Below are 21,472 nucleotides of genomic sequence, written 5' to 3'. Positions count from 1 at the left end.
TTCAGAGGGTTAGGCCATCGTCATCATGATGGTGAGCATTACAGCACATGTGGCCCTAGAACAGTAGCTGGGGGCTACATCCTGCTCCATGAGCAGAGAGAGAGAGAGAGAAACTGGGCCTGACATGGGCTTTTGAAAGCTCAAAGCCCATGTCTAGTAATGCACTTCCTTCAAAAGGCCACAACTACTTCTACCTGGCCATGTCTATGTGAGCATGTGGGGCTTCTCTTATTCAAACCACCGTAGAAATGAAATGCTGCAATACAATAAAATTATTGTATTTTTCCAGCTACTGTGTAATGATTTTACTTGTAAATGTAGAATAAAGAAGATTTAAACATTAGTTTTAATTATTGGTATGGTTTATAGGCTGTGTTTTTTAATTAGAAGGAGTTTCTGACTCTGTAAAGATAGACTTGTGTGGTTGTGTGCACTGCAGGCAAGGACTAAGCCAGAAAAGTAGGTGGTCCTTGAAGGAGTGCAGAGTATAAGAGGACACTGAATAGCAAGTTTAGAGTATGACACTCCTGGAAGATAGTTAGAGTGTGACAGCATGGAAGGAAAGAAGTAGATACTATGCTTACTTATTAAATTAATCAATAGATTATTAATTTGGTCAAAATAAAAGCAATCCAGAAGAAGTCATCTTTTTTTCTAAATTAGTTTTGAAAGGTCTACTTTTGTAATAGTTGAGTGTACAGGACAGAAATATTCTAAGGTTTCAGTAATCTTTTCTGAGCCATAATTTTAATTCCATAGAAAGCATGCACATATTTTTCATGATTCATATTGACAATGTTTTAACTTCTCATCTTTGCTGTATCAGGACTACTGTCTGCCCGAGTTAATACATATTTCTGTTTTCTGTTGTTACTGAATTGCTGTTTATTTACATTATTTTCAGAGCCTGGCATTTATGAAACCACCCTGCTGCTATATTAACATGCTGCTATATTCAGTTCTATCCCAAAGATCTATGTGATGCTTCTTTGTCTCTGTGTGAGGTAGGGGGGGGACTGTCAGATGCTGGGGCTAAGGGCCAGGTGAAAAAATGTGGCTAGTGTGATTTAGTATTTTGAGCCTCGACTTCAGAGTCACTTTTGAGTCATCGGTAAGCATGTGCTTTCGCACTTCCAAACTAGTGCTCTAGCCCAGCCTGCTCTCACTGAACACTGTAAACTGGGTTTCTTGTATGCAGAAGGGATTTACTTAACGTTTTAGGGTAAGGACCTGCTTCTGGCACATAGGCAGAGGCAACCTATTATTAACAGTACTGGGGTCAGGATGTCAACATACGGGACATATTAACATTTGGGGGATAAAAGTCTGTAGTTTATAGCAACCAGAATTAAGCTTCTTTAAAAAATGAGCACCTGTATATTTTGGATATTAGTCCTCTATCAGATGTAGGATTGGTAAAGATCTTTCCCCAATTTGTCGATTGCTGTTTTGTCCTATTGACAGTGTCCTTTGCTTTACAGAAGCTTTGCACTTTTATGAGGTCCCAGTTGTAGACTCTTGATCTTAGAGCATAAAGCCATTGGTGTTTTGTTCAGGAAATTTTCACCTGCGACAGTGTGTTGGAAGTTCTTTCCATCTCTCTCTTCTATTAGATTCATCCTACATGATTTTATGTGTAGGTACCTGATCCACTTGGACTTGAGCTTTGTAAAAAGAGATAAGAATGGATCAATCTGCATTCTTCTACATGCTGACCTCAAGTTGAGCCAACAACATTTGTTGAAAATGCTGTCTTTTTTCCATTGGATGGTTTTAGCTCCTTTGTCAAAGATCAAGTGACCATAGATGTGTGGGTTCATTTCTGGGCCTTTAATTCTATTCTATTAATCTACCTTTCTGTCTCTAAAATACCATGCAGTTTTTTTTATCACTATTGCTCTGTAGTATAAGTTGAGGTTAGGAATGGTAATTCACCCAGAAGTTCTTTTATTGTTGAGAATGGTTTTTGATATCCTGGGTTTTTTGTTATTCCAGATAAATTTGATAATTGCTCTTTCGATCTCTGTTAAGAATTGAGTTGGAATTTTGATGGGGATTGCATTGAATCTGTAGATTGCTTTTGGCAAGATGGCCATTTTACTATATTAACCCTGCTGATCCATGAGCATGGGAGATCTTTCCATCTTCTGAGGTCTTCTTCAATTTCTTTCTTCAGAGAGTTGAAGTTCTTGTCATACAGATCTTTCACTTGCTTGGATAGCATCATTCCTCAAGAAGTTAAACTTCAGAGAACCAAATAAGCCTATTAAAAATAGGGTACAGTGCTAAAGAGAGACTTCTCAACTGAGGAATCTCAAATGGCTGAGAAGTACCTAAAGAAATACTCAACATCCTTAGTCATCAGCGAAATGCAAATCAAAACAACTCTGAGATTCCACCTCACACCAATCAGAATGTCGAAGCTCAAAAACCAGGTGACAGCAGATGCTGGTGCAGATGTGGAGAAAGAGGAACACTCCTCCATTGTTGGTGGGATTGCAAGCTGGCACAACCACTCTGGAAAAAAGTCTGGCTGTTCCTCAGAAAATTGTAAATAGTTCTATCTGAGAACCCAGCTATACCACTCCTGAGCATATTCCCAAACATATAACAAGGACACATTCTCCACTGTGTTTATTGCAACCTTATTTATAATAGTCAGAAGCTAGAAACAACCCAGATGTACTTCAGCAGAAGAATGGATACAGAAAATGTGGTACACATTTACACAATGGAATACTACTCATCTATTAAAAACAATGATTTGATGAAATTTGCAGGCAAATGGATGGAACTAGAAAATATCATCCTGAGTGAGGTCACCCAGTCACAAAAGAACACACATGGTATGCACTCACTGATAAGTGGATATTAGCCAAAAAATGCTTGGAATACCTATTAGACAACTCACAGACCATATTAAACCCAAGAAGAAAGAAGATCACAGCAAAGTGTGGATGCTACAGTACTACTCAGTAGGGGGAAGAGAATAATCTCTGGGAAGTAGAGGGAGAGAGGGATCTGGGAGGGAGAGAGGATGGGGAGGAACAAAGGGGGCCAGTTCAGATATGGGAGGAGATGGGGGAGAAGTACTGAGGGCCAGAAATCTGAAAGTAGGTATGTAGCAGTGGGGGAGGGGGGACTGGAGGTAGGTAGCACTAGAAAGTCCCAGATGCCAGGGACCCAAGAGGTTCCCAAGATCCAACATGGAGGACATTAAACAAAATACCCAACAAGAGCAAAGAGAACCTGTAGAGACCATGTCCCGTGGATAGGCACCGTCCCATTGGAGGGATGGGGCCATGCACCCACCTCAAAAATATTAATCCAGAATTCCTCCTGTCAAAAGAAAATGAATGGGCAAAGAGTGGAGCAGAGGGAAAGGCCATTCAGGGACTGCCCTTCCTGGAGATTCATCCCATCTGCTGACACCAAACCTAGACACTATTGCTGTTGCCAAGAAGTGCTGACTGACAGGAGCCCAGTATAGCTCTCCACTGAGAGGCTCTGCCATGGCCTGACCAATACAATTGTGGATATGCACAGCCAAACTTTGGACTAAGAGCAGAGACCCCAATGGGGTAGTTAGGCCAAGGACTGTAGGAGCTGAAGGGGTTTGCAGTCTCATAGGAAGAGCATCAGTATCAACCAACCAGTCCCCCAAAAGCTCCCAGGGACTGAACCACCAACCATAGAGTACACAGGAGGTACTCATGGCTCCAGCTGGATATGTAGCAGAGAATTACTTTATCTGGCATCACTGGGAGGGGAGCCCCTTGGTCCTATAGAGGCTTGGTGACCCAGGATAGGGAAACACTAGACCGCTGGGCAGGAGTGGGCGGGTGGGTGGGGGAGCACCCTCATAGAGGCAGAGGAAGGGAGGAGTGGATAGTGGGCTTCTGGAGGGGAAACTTGGAAAGATGATAACATTTAAAATGTAAATAAATAAAATAACCAATAAAGATAAAATGTTCTTAAAAAAACAAAACAAAACATGAAAAGTAGAGATTTTTATCATTAAGGAGTGTTTATTAACCACCACAACCGTATGTTCACTTGAATGAGTGCTTATTTTTTCCCTTGAGACTTTGAAGGCATCTTCTGTGTCCACGTCAACATGTGGCTACTGATTTGTTAGACCTGAGTAAAGAGGATGATCTCGGTGTGAGCTTTAAGATCTCCTTAATCAAGTTAGTCGGCATGCTAAGCAGGATTTGAAGTTTAAGTATCAGCCTCAGAGGCTAAGTATAGTCTACTCTTTCCTATAAATTCTGCAGACGTGTATCAGACAGCTATGCTGTTTTAAAGATTATTAATGACTTAAAAGTCCAGAGTGAATCATTCAAATATAAGGGTTTTAAAATTATTTTTCCTTTTGTCTTTAAGAAATATGGTCCTTTCTTTTCTGTTTTATTATATTATTATTATTATTATTATTATTATTATTATTATTTTACCTTTTTTTTTTACAAAGGAATGTGAAAGTGCTTCAGTTTTCCACCTTGAAAAGTACTTTGCTTTCGTTCCAGAACATCATTCTCAGAGTCCTCAGTAGGTTGAACAAAACTAGTCAATCTGGCGACCTGGAAATTCAATGATGCTTTAAATGGTTTATCAGCACAATGGAAAGCTCAGAGGGTTTTGAGGCACCAGAGAACTAAGCTTGATAGAGAACACAGAGCTGAATTCGGTGTCACTCTGTGAAGGTGACGCCAAGTGGCAGCACCAGGACTAGCAAGCTGGCTGACAATTGTTCTGTTACTTAGGGAAGTGCGAACAATTAAAGTCCCTAGCAGGTGACAAGTCAGAGGAGATTCGACTACACCAAGGTCAAAGCAAACAAAAGTTTTCTGTCCCCATAAAAAATTCCAAAGCTTAGTTTCCAAAAGATTGAAGCTTTGGGTGAGTTTTTATTTTCCATTCAGCAAATCATGTGTTTATTTATTGTGTTTATGTACATGCTTAAAATGAACTATTTGATTTTAATTCATTGCTGATAACCTTATGGTATAGTTATTTGATGATAATGGTTTGTAAAAGTAGCTGAAAATGGATCAAATATACATTGAAGATAATTGTGTGTGTGTAATCCACCGAGTCAAATTTTAATAATTTGTTTTCTGTTTACTGTAGTAAAGCATACATATACAGTGGCCGGAAGAGCTAGCACAGTGGTTAAGAGTGAATACTGTTCTTATCATAGACCTGGGGTGTGGTTCCATATCCTCTTGTTTGAAGGCTTGCAACTGCTGTAACTCCAGCGGATCTAATGCTCTCTTCTGACCCCTGTGGACACTTCATTCACATGCAGCACCACACACATACACATACACACACACACACACACACACACACACACACACACACACAGAGACAGAGACAGAGACAGAGACACAGAGAGACACAGAGACATACAAAGAGAGATTTAAGAAAAAAAGTGTTCTTGTTACAAATGATTTGAAGAAACATCTGTGGGATGCACCAGAAGTCAAATAAAGAAAACTCCTGCAGCATCGAGGTTCAATTGCATGGAGCAGGCAGTATCTCGCTCTAAAATTTTCCATGACTACTTGAATAAGCAGAAGAGAAGCAGCTTCACTGGGAGAAAAGAGATTGGGTAGCTGGTCCTTTGCTCTTAATGCAGCTGTCCTGAATGTCCTAGCACCAGTAAGATCCACACAGGGTTGCAAGGAGCTAAGAACCTCAGCGTGGTAGTACATAACTGTGGTCCTAGCACTTCCGAGACAGAGCTAGGAAGATGGGGAGTTTGAGGCTAGTGTGGGCTTTAGAGTGTGTTATAGGCCAGCTATTTAGTGGTACATGCCTTCTGAATTTATGCTGGAGACTTATGAGCTTACATTGAGATCTGGGAAACCTATTTTGACAGACATTAGATTTCTCTTATAATTTTCTTTCTGTTTCATTCTTTATAAGCCATTATTTATAGAATTTGGTTTGGTGTCATAATCTGGAGAGAGAGAGAGAGCGAGTGAGTGAGAGCACACAGTTGATGTCCAGGGGACAGAGTCCAAGTTCTTCTGCTTCTAGCATCCCCAAGTTCTGGGAAGCTGCCTCTTTGTATTTATAAAATACAGCTTTTACAAAAGAAGATTAATTGTGCTGGGAACATAATTATTCTATGTCTTTGACAAATGACATGGGGAAAATTGGAGGACATAGTTATGTGGCTAATAAGTGTTTCAGGCTAGAAAGGGCACAGTTTGTAATATCTGACCACAAAGCACTACAGTGAAAATTAATAACGAGGCTTTAAATCAGGAAATTATTAGAGACATAGAATGAAAACCACTTTTCTAAATTTTGGATCAAAAGGAAATCAAAACTGCAATTACTGACAATTAAGGAAATAGTGGCGGTGATGGGATAAAGTGTTATAATGTGTGGCATATGACAGAAGCATAATTAATAGGGAAACTTCAGACCTGTGTTTTTTTATTAAGGGGAAGAAAAGACTAAAGTACGCCGAAATAATGTTTCTGAAAGACTATGAAAGACATAGTCTCTAAAATGAAAAAAATGTAGACACAAATTAGTATGTTAGAAAAAAAGAGGCTGCAGGCTACATTTTAGGAAACCCCATGTGTTATGCAGTAACATTAGAAATACATCAGTGTTTTGTACATTATTTTTCATTTATATCCATATATGGTGCATGGATTCTAAGATAGTCATGGAAGGACTTAACGTAGGAGATCCCTGAGGTTAACTACAAACCTCAGGGGAATGTTGCTTCTTTTGACTAGTGTAGCTGTTAGCATCTTGGTGTGGTCTAGAACCCCTGTAAACCTGATTATCATTTCCCTAGATTAAAATCTTCATTCCGGGATTTTTTTTCCAAATCATATTCTTTGTGAGAATACACAAAAGGGATACAATAGAGTTAAAGATTGTCACAGAACGTACAGTTTTAGAAGTAAATAAGTTATTTCTAATTAACAATCAAAGCATCATTTAAATATTATGAACCTGCATTACCATTTATAAATGCAGTTTAAAAGGGTGGGGGGGGGGAGGAAAACGGTTCTTTTCCATCATAGTATAAAGTGAGAATACAGAAATTTGCAACATAAACTCTTAAAAATAGGAAGAGGGCATTGCCATTATTTTTGGAAGACCTCATTTTAAGCAACAGAGCTACTTTTCAATTATTGCCTGGACATCTGCCATGTGGGAAGCATTGTCCTAGGCCCTGGAGAACCAGTGGCATGCTCCTGTGGAATGTGCCAGCCAGAGTGGATCAAGTCAAGGAAAACAATATGAAAACTAGTCAACATGATAGTGTTAGAAACTGCTTTCCACGGGCACTGTTAGACCATGATCAACATAGCGTCATAGGAATGGCACAAGTGTAGTCTTGCTAGGAGGGTGTGAAATATAGCTGATAGGTAATAGTCTTGAAATAAACATTTTGAAAATGTGATCATCAAGTCTCTCCATTCATGATAGCAAAAAAAATAAAATATATGGGGAAAGGTGTAACAAAATACATTGATATACAATGAAAATTATATAAAATCTGCCATCTATATACTGCACACACATATGCATGCATACCAACACATGGGAACACAAATAATTATTTTAAAGAAATTGTGACTAAATAAAAGAAATTTCCGTGCCTGGTTCCAAAGGCTCATTATTATAAGGGTGCAAGTTCTTTTTAATATTTTAAATATGTCAATTCGATGTCATAAAACAATGATAGCAATTTTTTCAAAGAAACCTGTAAAGTGAACATAGCCTTCGTCGGACACAGTAAACATTACGGAATGGTCAGAAATAGATTGGCTAAGAAAAGAATTAGGTGGCTAATAAAATGCCCTAAGGCTACTAGAAAGCCCAGAGATTGGAATTTGTTGGCACAACTTGTTGCGTGTCCCCATCACCTCTTCATGGCAGACATTTACTGCTGAATGGTTTGGCAAGCTTCCCTCCCAGGCCGGGCGTCCTCATCAACCCCACTGGGTTCTGTCCACTCTCACGGTTGGCACAGGGCTCAGGCATCTTGGCACTCTGCTCAGCTCTGTGACAGAAGTGGCATTTCAATTAGAGAGGAAGCAAAGGACTATGTCAGTGATGGCTATGGAAAAGCTGGCTACATTTGACTTCGTTCTTGATCGTGTACTGCATACTGATATTAATTCCCAGTGAATCCTGGGGTTGGATGCGAATGCAGCAGCAAGGAAGGGCTAGCATGTGAGTCTGCTTAGTTGATGTTGAGATGAGATGGTTTCTTTCCAGGACGCTGCAGGGGGACCCAGTAGGAGAAGGACTGAGAGACGAAATAACATTTTAGGGCATTTAAAGCATTCCAGACCTTTTTGTTATGATATTTTGTAAAGTATTTGAAAATGGGTGTGTGTATAAGGCATGTGTAAACACCAAGTAGATTAAATTAAAATATTTAAAGTCATTTATTAAAATATAGAAGTTACATTTTTTTCTTTCTGTAATGAAGACTTTATTTTAAAATGGAATATGTACCAAGATTCTGGAGGAAACATAGAAAGCAATATGTATTTTGAATTTCATCAATACTCTTCTGAGCCATGAAATAGAATTCTGCTTTCAGACATTAGGAATTTGGGGTCCAGTGAGAATAAGAAACAGTCCAGAGATCATTGTGTTGGAAGTGTCCTAGTTGTAACTGGAAGCAAAAAGCTGTGTCATCCCTTAGGTTATTGGTCAGCATCAACATGGATTTAAGTCTCCGTGGAAACAGACTTGGAAGGGGTCCAGGCCAACTCCCGCCCCAGCCCAAGATCAGATTCTATGCCTGTTCCCAGTTCTTTCCCAGCACCTCCCACTCAACTCTGAATTATTTTTTTAAAGTGATGTAAATCTCTGCTGGTGACTTTAGACTTTTAGGGCTTCCTTTGTTTGTATTTACCTTTGGCAAATAGGATCCCAACCTTGGACATAAACAAACAAACAAACAGACAGACAGAAACGCTTCCTTCTGCGTTCTGGTATTAGAAACATTCTGAATCCTCTGCTCCATTCCGCATCTCAGACACCTCATGGCTAAAAGGAGACAGGGTGATTCAATCGATCTCGCACAGACCTTCTCCTGGTAAGAATTATGCAGAGGCCGTTCGGACTGCTAACGATCCCAGATCCGTGTCGGCATCTCTTCTCTCGGGCCAGCGTTTTCCTTTTGGATAGTGGCCCCGTGAGAGCAGACTGTGTTTGAGGTAGTCTGCTGCTCTGTGCAGTCTGCTCCGTCCATCAGTTTGAGCTGGCTAGCTCGCATGTATTTTGGATTGGTACAGTACTAACTGAAAGTGTGTGTTGTTCATTGTCTAAGTTTAGGATGTTTTCCTCCCTGCTCCTGTTCACGGGAGAGCTTACTAGAAAATACCAAACTAGAAAAACTCAAACAGAATGAAGGCCCATAGCTTTATTTAGGATATTACTGCATCATAACTGCTTGCTTATAGTTTTATTGTAATTGAAAAATCACCCCCGAGCAGGGTGGCAGGGAGTGTGTTGCTGCACAGAGAAACCTGGTCCCTGAAAGCCTCTGATTCTTACCCTGGTCAGGACTGGAGGTGATGTCTAGTGTGGTGTCACTGTATGTACCTCAAAGCTAGAGGGGAAAAGATCTGTATCCAGGGAAGCTGACCTGGCTTCAGCCCAGGGGACACTTACCTCACTGAAGCCTTTTCTCCCTTCTAAGTCTGCAGGTTTATCCTCAGAGCTCGTCAGAACAAATTACAATCTATGTATCCCAACACCCTTGGTAGCCCTTGAACTATTTAATATGCCCTTTGTCACAGCAAAACGATAGCATTTTATATTCAGATAAAGATAGCTGTTAGGTTGTCTCTGTCTCAGGAAACCGTGGGTCTGGTTTCTTGATATATCTGCCTTTAACTCTCCACACTTCATAAAACTTCCTGCCTGAATAGCCAACTTAGACCGTCCAGGAAGCTTTTCTGTATCCCCAAACTAAACTCTATAGCTGTGGCCTCCATCTTGAATGGTACCGGGTGCCTTGTGTAGTTTCTTGCTGCCCACCAGTGCCAGCCAGTCTCACGTGTCTGCAGTTTCCCCACTGGAGTCCTTACGTCCTTGCAGATAACTTCATGTCTCATCTCCTTCCCTTTCTATTTACCGTTGACTTTAGTTTGAAAACCTTTCATCAATGTCTGAGTTTTACTGAACTTACACACACACACACACACACACACACACACACACACACACACACACACACACACATAATTGTTGCGCGAGCTCTTTAACTTTCCATTGGTTGGTTGAAACATTTGCAGTGAGGACACTGAGGTCAAGCCCTAAAGTCTCGCTTTGAATGCACTCAGTGCCAGGTGAATGGACTTAAACAGCAGGAGGTCACATTTAACATTGCACTTTATTAGGTGGGCTTCACAGGCGCTTCTGTGCTGCCTCATTAGGAAGATCATTAAACACAACTGATTAGAGGTCATGGATGAAAGGCGTCCTATGCAAGTCTGGGGATCTGAGTTTGGGCCCATGGAACCCACATAAAACCTGGACATACTAGTGTAAATACCTGTGATCCGAGAAGAGCCCTAGTGGGAGACAGGAAGCACAGATAAAAGAAGCTTGTGGGACAGCACCCCGGCATACATATCAGTGAGTCAGTGAGCGAGAGAGATCTTACCTCAAACAAGGTAGAAGGAGAGCATTCACATGCACACACACACACACACACACACACACACACACACACACACCCCTCAGGTTGTACTGTTTTATCTACAGGAACATTATGTCCTGGAAGGGCTACACATAAACACATGCACACTCACACATATACTGCATATGTGTATATATATTATATGCTCAGGCACACTACACATGTATACATACACATTATATATACATGCACATACAGACTCATGACACACATATACTATATTGCACATATACACAATACACACCATACACACCAATGTATACATATTGCACACACCACACACACATAGGTACATACAGGCACTACATAAACATGCACATACTATGTATATACAGAGGACATGCACACTACACACATGTACAATACACATTATACACACTTGCACATACATATACATGAACACACTCTACACAATATATAATTCATACTGCACACACACATTCACATATATTAGACACACTCACACATCACATGTACACACATGTGGGCACACACTGCACACATGCACATACTATACACATACATACCAATGCCTAATACACACATGTAACATACACATTATACCCACACAATCCACACACACTACACACATACAATATGCAGCATACACACAAATAACACACACACTCATGCACATACAGAACATATACATATATGAACACACCACACACACACAGACACACACACACACACACACACACACACACACACACACACACACACTGCCGCCACCGCCACCCCAACACCACCACCACTACCACAGTCACTGCCACCACCACCATACACTGTCCCTGAAGCAGGTAGTATAGTCAAGTCACAACTGGAAGGAGCATGCCCGTTCTCTTCCAGTTTAAGCAGCCTGTCTCCACTCCTCTCCAACCTCTGCAGTTCTTCAGTCAGGCCGACAGAAACTCTCTAATGCCTTTCAGAGTTGTTTTTGTGGGTTTGTTTGTTTGCTTTTTCACTGAGTTTTAATTAGGTTATTTGGGGCTTGTGTCTTGGAATACACCACGTGGCCAAGTACATTCTGGCTCTTAACGGGAGTTTCCCTCCTGGCTCCACTCTTTTCTTCCTGCTTCTCTTGTCTTTTCCTAGTAGAGCAGCATGGAGAATGTTAGGCCATTGCATTTCTCTGGTGCTTAACCTTTCATGCATCTTTTAAACCTCAGATCTCACTAGTTTTTCTGATAGATAAAGGAGGGCTGTATGAAGCTTCCTTGGATAAAAAACAACCCTAAGGAAAGAGTCTCTTGCTCTAAAGACTGTCTCTGTCTTTGCTTTGAACAGCTCCCATTTTAAATACTGTCGGCCCTGGTCTGTGTTTGCACATGGGACCATGGGGTAGTGGCAACCTCTTTACATCCTTACTGTTCACAACTGCACTGCCTTTATTTGTTTCTATGGGAGCCCAGGGGGAGGTCTTGTGCATAGAAAGTACTCAATTAAATATGGGCTTCATATCCTTGCCCATTTTTTCTTTTAACTTCGTACATCTTATTCTTTTCTCCTGTTATGGAATCTGAGTACAATTAAAGCTTTCTCCAAATTGCTGCCTGTGTTTTATTTCTCAGTCAGAAGCTTGCAGAGAATATTTCCAACAGTTGTCGTGTGGGCTTTTCCTGAAATGCCATGTCACTCCAAAGTGATACTCTGCTATTTTGACTACTCACAGTAAGTGAAGAGGGAGGTGGGCTGCACACAGAGAAACTCCAATGAAATCATACTCTTGCCAGGCTGTGATGGAGGAGCAGGGCTTATCTTTAGAATTTCAGAAATAACAAAGGCGGTATGAACTTTGAAAAAATAATCGTTCCTTTCAGTAGCAAAATAAATGATTAAACAGTAATTGTTGCTATGGTGTGGGTCATTGGATACAATATTTTCTTGCTGTTTTAGATATTAATTCCAACCCTCTGTATAATTATTTGCTTTGCTAAGTGTTATGTAGGTGCAAATAGTGTATTAACTTATTTGTAATTAATGAATTATTTCATTATTCCAAAGCGATCAACAACTTTTTTTAAAATCAAAATAGGGCATAGGTAACGAAGCAAGAAAATGGCTTTTTGTCACATTAGATTTTAGTAACACAATGGCTTTTGTTATTCAAAGACTTTGTGAAATTTTAGGAGAAATATTTGAGGATACCATAGGATATTTGCGGATTCATCTTGTTCAGGAGAGGAGTTTGTATCACTTAACTATATGGCTTTTCTTACAAAAACAATGTCCATATTTTGTCTACAAGCAGCCTGCTATACTTTTTGATCATGTATCATCTATAAAAACGTAGCCTCAAACTGTTCCTAGAATTCTTTTTTAATGTTCTCCTCACTCAACACCACATGATCTCTCAGAATGTGTCTCATCACCAGTGTCCTCTCTGGAGAATCTAAAGTGGGTTCGGAAGGCCTACCCCGAGGCCACGTAGCTTCAAGAGCTTGCTCTTAGAGATCAGGATGCCCAACGTTGTTTAGCCTCTGAGGACCAAGGGATGGAAGGGAAGGACCCAGGCAAGATTCAAACGAGGTAGTTTGCTTCTGACATGGTATCCTGGTTTCTTATAGTTTGCTTCTGACATGGTATCCTGCTTTCTTATAGTTTCACCTTTTCAGATTTTCAGTAGGATAAAATATATTAGCTAGGTCCATGAAAATTCTGAGCACAGTTCTTAAATTTTCTCCCTTTCGTTCCGTCTCCCTTGCTTTTTCCCTTGGTGGTCGGGTTGACTCCATCTCAAACAGGAGATTAGGGAGGGCCAGAGATGTACCTTCTCAGATGCTTTTTACTTTTTATGGACCTAAGGCTTTTTGTTTATCCAGGGACTTTCTATTAGGTTTACGCTGCTTAAAGGCTTTTGTAATTTTATTCATTTCTGTTCTTTAGGAATCAGTCATGGGCTGTCAAATTTCAGCATTTCTGGACTTGTCTCACACCCCTGTATTTCATCTGGTAAACTACTTGAATTGTCACTAGAATCATCCTTTATAAGAGGCAGTGAGGAACCAGCAGCACACAAGACTGTCATGCCTTATGTGTTTTGTGTACTCTCCTTGGAGTCGGAGTATATGGCTGGGCACTTAAATTGTTCATTAAATAGTTTTGGCTTCAGTTGTACAGAATTTTTTCATTTGCCATTATTTGCCAGCCTTCCAGCGTGAAGTGTCTGTTTTCTTTCTGCCAGATTCTAATCACTCAACCAACATTAAAAATAACCTGGGTCTTTGTGGTAGCCCCACCCACCCGACACTGTCAGTGCAGGGTTTTGGTTAGGCTGAGCTGACTGGGACAATGGGACAGAAACTAGTCAGTGGATCATCCCAGTGACCTACTGTTTCGTTGGGTAAAGCCGCTGGTGCTATATGAATTGAGACTAGTGTGCCAGCCCTTTTCAGTTCTGTCCTTCAGGGACCCGTCTTGATGGTAGGTTATAAATCTTCATCGTGTGGATTCAAAGTGGTCCCAGGAGAGAGGCAGCATCTGGAGGAGAAGGGGATCATTCTGCAGGAATGGTAGGTAGTCCTGCTCTTCACTGTCCACTGGAGAGGACACTTATTCAACCTCACCCTAAGGGAGCCGAGAATCTTTACAGCGGAGAACAACTTTCACTGGACACATAACACAAGAGGAGAGAAATTTTCTATGTTAGAGATATGCAAAACCAAGGAAGCAAGTGCCTTGTAGTCAAGTGGACTTCATGATCAGGCAATAAAGGGACCAAAAGACGAACAAGGCAATATGATCTTGTCACTAATGTCACAGGGTGTTAGGAAAGACACAAGTACTTAATTATTTTTTTTAAATAAAGGAACAGATTGGAGATAGGGTTAACAAACTATTATCTTTATGGTTGGATCTTAAAGCGTTTAAAAGGCTTGTCCAGAAGGCTTAGTGACTGGCAACACTTACTTTTCTTGCAAGGAATCGGAGTTCACATTTTAGAACTTACATGGTGTGACTCACAACCACCCATGCCAGCAGCTCCAGGGATCCTGTACCTATGGCCTGAGAGGACACCTGCAATCACAGGCACATGTGTGTGCATATGCATAATTAAAGTAAAAAGTAAGATCTTAGAAACCACAATTCTTAGACCAAGGAAAATTTGAAAGACTTTTGCCCTGTGTCCTGGTCTTAATACTCTACAATTGGATAATGATACATTTCGAAATTTCCAGAAGGTCCTGTCACAAATTAGAACTTTTATCCTGGTTTAATCCTCACTGATTGTTGATGTAGTTCTTTTTATTTCCAGACCACATTAATACTCTCAACGCTGTTTCCCAGAAGCTGCACTTGCAAGCATTGGGCTATACTTGGTTACCCCAAGGAGCTTCCAAATTGCAGTCTTCAACAGTTTCACCTACCGACAGTAGCAGCCCTGGTATGATACTACTTGACTAAAACCCAGCATCTGACCTCCACTGCATGGATCACCTTGGGCAAGTGTCTTAACCTCTCTCCTCTCAATCAGATGCTTTTCTCAATCAGGTACTTTTCCTGTGTGAGTTTATTTTTCAGTATGCTAGACTTTTATACAAAAATACATGTAATATCACAGTACAGCTGCTGTGAAGCTCGTCCCTAATAGATGCCAACTGTTGTCCTTTGTCACCGTCTCCACTGTGTACCTTCCCATTGCCACATTTTTACCACGATTTATACTTTTCCCTCTGCATCAAGTGACATTCTTATTCTCGTGACTAAACTAAGATGTTTTAGAGCAAAAAATCCAGGTGCAGTGAATAAAGGTTGGTTTTCATAATTGCATGGCTTAAACTTAGAATCTCAGAATCCCAGCTTACAAACTATGCCGCCGGTGAACTATGATCTACTTTGACCATGCTGTGGACTCCCTGCCATGCCGCAGATGTGCTGCTGTGAACATCCAGCATTGTCCTCTACGTAGATACCGATCTCTTGCTTCTTACCCATTCCTCTCCCCAGTTTGGATCCTGTGGGTCACACTAGTCTTGGTTAAACACGTGCCAGGACTTGGCAAATGGAGACTAACGCAACTGTAACTGTTATTAATAGTGTAAGCCCTGTTCTCACACGTCATCTTCTGTGATTCCTACAGTTCAGATGATATAATTTTCTCCTACAATATGAGCCGACTCCCATGCCTCGGACTCTATATGGCTTCATTGTTGACATCTGAGGATTTTTCCTTCATCATCAGCAGTGCCTTTGTTCTTCCCTTCTTATAAAGGGCCTGGTGTCTCACTTCTTACCTGGCTGGAGGTCAGCCAGATGTGATTTAAGTGATGATGAAGGAGGCACTGGATGTGTGCTCCTACTAATGTGGTTTATTTGTTGGGCTTGGACAGAATAGATCACTAGGAGGTTCAAATCCCCCCCTCCCAAAATTTAATACTGAACGCAGCTTTTGATATGATCAGCAGAGTAATTGAAAAGCAAGTACCCCAAGTTCTGCCAAGATTCATTTAAAAATCCAGGAAGTAGGGAGGCACATACAGATCTCATTATTAGAAATGGGAGTGAACGTAAGAGCCATTTAGAAAAACATTAAAATAGCACACTACAGGATTTAAATCTGGGCAGGTAAGGTAGTGTTTTATTCTTGTTGCTGTTTAGTTCTTTTTGTTTATTTATTTATTTAATTTTTTGGTCTTTTTTGGGGGGAGGGAAGTAAGGAAAATGTTGCCTGAAGATGACATAAAGGCAACCAATCAGCCAAACAAACAAACACCTAAAGGTGATTGAGCACCAAAGAAATAACTCAACGAAGGATAGAGGCAAGTCCCTAAGAATGGACCAGAACAGGAATAAGATGTGCAACTCATCCAAATGAGGATTAGAAAGGGGTGCTTCGCAGAGGTGGTTCTGGCCTGCATGTGAACTGCAGTTTCCAGAAGCAGCGTTGAGACCTGGAGAGTAAAGAAGGCACAACAGGGATTTGAAGCAAACAGGGCACATGGCTAAGAGCTTATGTCAGGAGTGCGGCTCCTGTTGTTTTGCTAATCTTTCGGATATTTAAGACTCCTCCGCTTAAAATTAGGTTCTTAAAAGGAAGAATGAGGTAAGGTTGGTGGGAAGGTGTTCAGGGCTGCGGGCCACACACTTTGGAGTAAGTTCTTGCTTCCAGCAGCGTAGAGAGAGAAAAGGTGTCGCCCCCACTTTAGAGGCCCTCCTGGCCTGGTGCCTATTTTAGCCGCTCTGACCAAGCCATGTTAACTCCTGAGTGCTACAAGCTTGCTTTCTTCTTTTATGTGAAATTTCTTTGGCCTGCCTTTTCTTGGTCATGGGAAATTAGTTCAGTGAAAATTTCCTACAGGCTAAGTGGGAGCAATTCATGAAACAATAGACCTTGTGGCAAGCAGAGTGCAGAGAATGCTTAGAATTTAATGTGAGTTATTTTTGTGTCCATTCAAACTGGTGGCTCAGTGAAGCTCAAATTACCCGGTGGACAGGAGAAGGCTATCTGCTCATTTAAAGCTGGGGTTCTTTGGTTCCATGAAGCCAAATTTAGGATGGATTTTAAAAACTAAATAAACAATAGTCTCCCACCACATTAAAAATGGATGTGTCAGGTTTCTGTGTACTTTAGCTTTTAAATAATCTCCATTTACCCTTCTATAAGGGACCTTAAATATTTATGGCATGGCTGTCCATCTAACGCATACCCATCTTGCTAAAGGGAGACTCAGAAGTGGGGGCCTCTAGTCTCATTATAAATATTCTATGTGTGTCTTGTTGCTTTCAACAAATTAAAGTGGAGTGTGGAAATGTGCTTACTGGTAGGAGTGTGATTATGAAATCTTAAGAGGGAATGAAGACCATAATGGATAGAGATAGTGTTCAGTGTTATTTTATATAGTGTAATACAATACGATTTTTAAGGGTCTGGAGAGATGGCTTAGCAGTTCAAGGCATTTACTGCTCTTGCAGAGAACTGGGTTTGGTTCCCAGCATGCAGTTGATATCTCAAAACTGTTCCAGGGGATGTGATGACCTCTTCTGGCCTCTACAGGCACCCGTCACTCACATGATGCACATGCAAAAATGCAGACAAACATTTATGCAAGTAAAATAAGTCTAAAATTATTTTTAAAGTATCATCAGAAGAAACAATGTTAAATTAATTAGTATAAGTAAAAGTTTAGAGCAATGACCTAATCTTGACCACACTGTAGAATTAACAATACAAATATTCAGACCCAGTTTTTGAGAATTCAGATTCATTTAGTTCCATGGAATATGGGAGTGCGTGTATGTCTGTTGGTGTGTGTGCATGTGTTTGTATCAATGGGAAGTGATACCGGCCATTCTAAAGTTGATCCAAGGATAGTTCTCTTTCCACTCACTGAATTTTCTTTAGCTATCTATTGTTTTGGGCCAGTGAGATGGCCCAAGACACTGTTGCCAAGTCAGTGCCCTGAGTTCGATCCCCTGAGCCTACCCATGAAATGACCTCAGTGAATTGTACTCTTACCTCTATAAATATACCATGGCAAAAACACACACACACACACACACACACACACACACACACACAGATATGGACCCTTACAAAATAAGTAAATAGACATAATAAAAAACTTTTAAAGGAATTCCTTGTTTAGGAACTGTATCCTCCGGGTCTCCTGCCTGCAAGGTGTAGCAAGGGTGCACTACTTCTATCTGACGACACTTTGTAGGCTAGCAATGAGGCTCATTGAAAAAGTCATTACTTGAGTTTGAAGCTTGTTTTTACGTAACATAATTTCAAAACAAAACTTTTAAGTGGGTTAAGTAGCAAATATGAAAAGTTTTAACATTATTCTGGCAAACATGATGGTAGACGTAATTTATGGAGTTTTTTTGCAAATGTGGTAATAATATTACGATGTAGGTCTAAACTGACAGTCATCCCGCACTTGGCACTCAGCCAAATGAAGAATACTATTCAGAGGTATTACATGGAGATGGGTGTGATAAACTTTATATTTATTTGATTTGGAGACAGTTGTGACGAATCCAACGGTTCAGAATCTCGGCTCTACCATTAGTGGTCTGTTTTTCGAAGTTAGCCCTAGTGCCGAGCTTATTAGCCCTACGGGGATTTAAGACTTCAAAGGAGCGAATGTGTGAGAATACTTCATAAACACCCAGTGGTGTCATTTCCTTGTTTGTATTGAACTTACACGATGCTTCCCATTGGGAAGGCGGTGCATAAGAATGTTGGTGGACATGTTGAGTCTGTGGATTCAGATATTTTCACATTTCTATTTTAGAAACTCAGAGTTTCAAACGATAGTACAATCCTGTTATCTTCTAACAGAGGGCGTTATTAGACCTGGCCTCCAAAATATGTTGTTTTTCCCCACAAACTGGGTTTTTTTCCCATGTATTAGAAACTTGACATTGTTAACACAGACTAGAATCTTTTAACAACCTATCTTTTAAGCTTTTAACTATCTCTTTCCTAACCATTACTCTAGGGCAGAAATAAATCCTGACTTTTAAGTCTGCCTAAACAGCTCTCACACAGACACCATAATTAAAACAGCTTTTCTTCTGTGAGGTTTGGCCAGTGTTTCTTCTCAAAAGTTATTTATTTGACTAGTAGTTGGTTCTGTCATAATGATAAATCTTAATGTTTTAAAAATCACTTTGCATCATATTAAGAACGTAAGAATAATAGGATTTTCATACAATTTCTAGTTGTTCAGTGTATCCTGCTTTGTAAACTCACTGTTCAACATTTCTCTCAAATCTCTTCCTGTCTTTCCTTGGCTGCCTCCCTTTCCTTCCTCTCTTACCATTTCTACCTCCCTCCCTTCCTCCCCCCCCTCTCTCTCTCTCACTGTCTCTTTCTTTCTCCCCTCTTTCCCCTTGATTGCTTGCTTGATTTTACTAAGAGACACTGTGTATCAGACAATACTCATTGAGAGTAGATTAGAGGAAAGACACAGTCCTCACTTGTGCAGAATTTATACTCTAGGGTTTGGGGACAGATTAATGTTTACACACACACACACACACACACACACACACACACCCCTACAAATACATATACACACCTGCACACAGATACACATAGACACATGAACACACTCATGTATACATACAAATGTGTACATCCTAAGGACTATGAAGCTATTAGCAGGTACCACACAGAGGAAGCAAGCGGTGTCATGAGTTGAATCACTACCCTGCTTATAGTACAGGAGGCTCATTAATGAATAAGTTATTAATACAACCGGCACCTTGGGAACAAAGAGAGACAGCTATGTGTTGTGCACCTCTTACCTTTCTCATTCACCTCTGTAATTTTGCTCACCCTTTTCAGTTACCCCAGTTTTTGTATTGGAAGCCTGTTCTGCCCCCATAAATTGTCTCAAAAGACAGAGTTGAAGGTTTCGAGGTTAACCCTCAGCTGACCTTGTTCAGAGGCAATGTCTTTATTTTTACCATTCTTTTATGAAAATTAAGCTTTATAATTCCTGCTATCCAGGCACTGAGAGACGGTTTAGTGGTAAATAGTATGTACCCCTCTTAGGGAGGAACTTCCCATAGTCTTTCTTCAGGTTCAGGGGATCCAACATGATCTTCTTGACTTAATAATGTGCACATAACCACCTCCATGGACATATTTGATTTTTAAAAAAATATTTATTTTACTTTAAAATTTCTGTGTATATGTGCCTGAGTGTGTGTATGTATGTATAAAAGTAAGTACGCACGCACGTGTGTGTGTGTGTGTGTGTGTGTGTGTGTGTGTGTGTGTGTTATGATGCCTGAAAAAGCTTGTGGAGACCATAGGAGGTAATCCAGTAAGTTGGAACTGACGTTAAAGGTGGTTGTTCCAACCAATACAGACAGCAGAAACCAGACCCAGCCTATGCAAGAGCAGCAAGTACATTTAACCATGGAATCATCTCTCCAGTCCCCAAAGTAAATCTTAAAATAAAAAATCTAGGCCTTTGACTAGTGGTGATAATCATGCTCATTCAGTCCATGAAAGCAGGCCGCATAATTGGGAATTCTAACTGGCAACAGTACTAAGTGGGGCCTGGGCAGGACTCTGGCGGCCGTGACTAGAGAGCTCCATCTACTCTGGGGGGGGGGGGGAGCCTGCAATCAGCTCTGGGTCCCTTATTGTTTGTACAAGATTACAACAAACACCTCACATTCCAGCTTCATTATAAAGTAGAGCTGAATTCCACATTGGCATAGTTCATTCCTAAGCCTCATCCTGGGAGACATCCCCAGGTTACTTCCGTTTGGACCTGTTCTCTCACGCTGCTTTAGCGCACTGCCACTTTCTCTCAACATACAATAAATCAGCATTAGCAAAAAGCGTTTACAACAGTGCTCCGAGTTTATGAAATTCGTAGGCAAATGGTTGGAACTGGAAAATATCATCCTGAGTGAGCTAACCCAATCACAGAAAGACATACATGGTATGCATTCATTGATAAGTGGCTATTAGCCCAAATGCTTGAATTACCCTAGATCCCTAGAACAAACGAAACTCAAGACGGATGATCAAAATGTGAATGCTTCGCTCCTTCTTTAAATGAGGAAAAAGAATACCCTTGGCAGGGAAGGGAGAGGCAAAGATTAAAACAGAGACTGAAGGAACACCCATTCAGAGTCTGCCCCACATGTGGCCCATACATATACAGCCACCCAATTAGACAAGATGGATGAAGCAAAGAAGTGCAGACCGACAGGAGCCGGATGTAGATCTCTCCTGAGAGACACAGCCAGAATACAGCAAATACAGAGGCGAATGCCAGCAGCAAACCACTGAACTGA

General features: G+C 40.7%; 1 protein-coding gene across 32 annotated transcripts in view; it reads left to right on the top strand.

Moving 5' to 3' along the window:
• Hdac9 (histone deacetylase 9) overlaps nucleotides 1-21,472 on the top strand; it is an 863,837-nt gene that overhangs the window by 276,901 nt on the left and 565,464 nt on the right. Inside the window, 1 exon segment of one of the 32 annotated variants that reach the window (NM_001200045.2) lies at nucleotides 14,991-15,196. The gene's annotated coding sequence lies outside the window, so the exon portion shown is untranslated. 32 annotated transcript variants of the gene reach the window in all.

The sequence above is a fragment of the Rattus norvegicus genome, chromosome 6 (assembly GCF_021556685.1).
Source record: "Rattus norvegicus strain SHRSP/BbbUtx chromosome 6, alternate assembly SHRSP_T2T, whole genome shotgun sequence".
In the NCBI taxonomy this organism is placed as follows: Eukaryota; Metazoa; Chordata; class Mammalia; order Rodentia; family Muridae; genus Rattus; species Rattus norvegicus.
This window is presented reverse-complemented; position numbering and strand designations above follow the sequence as displayed.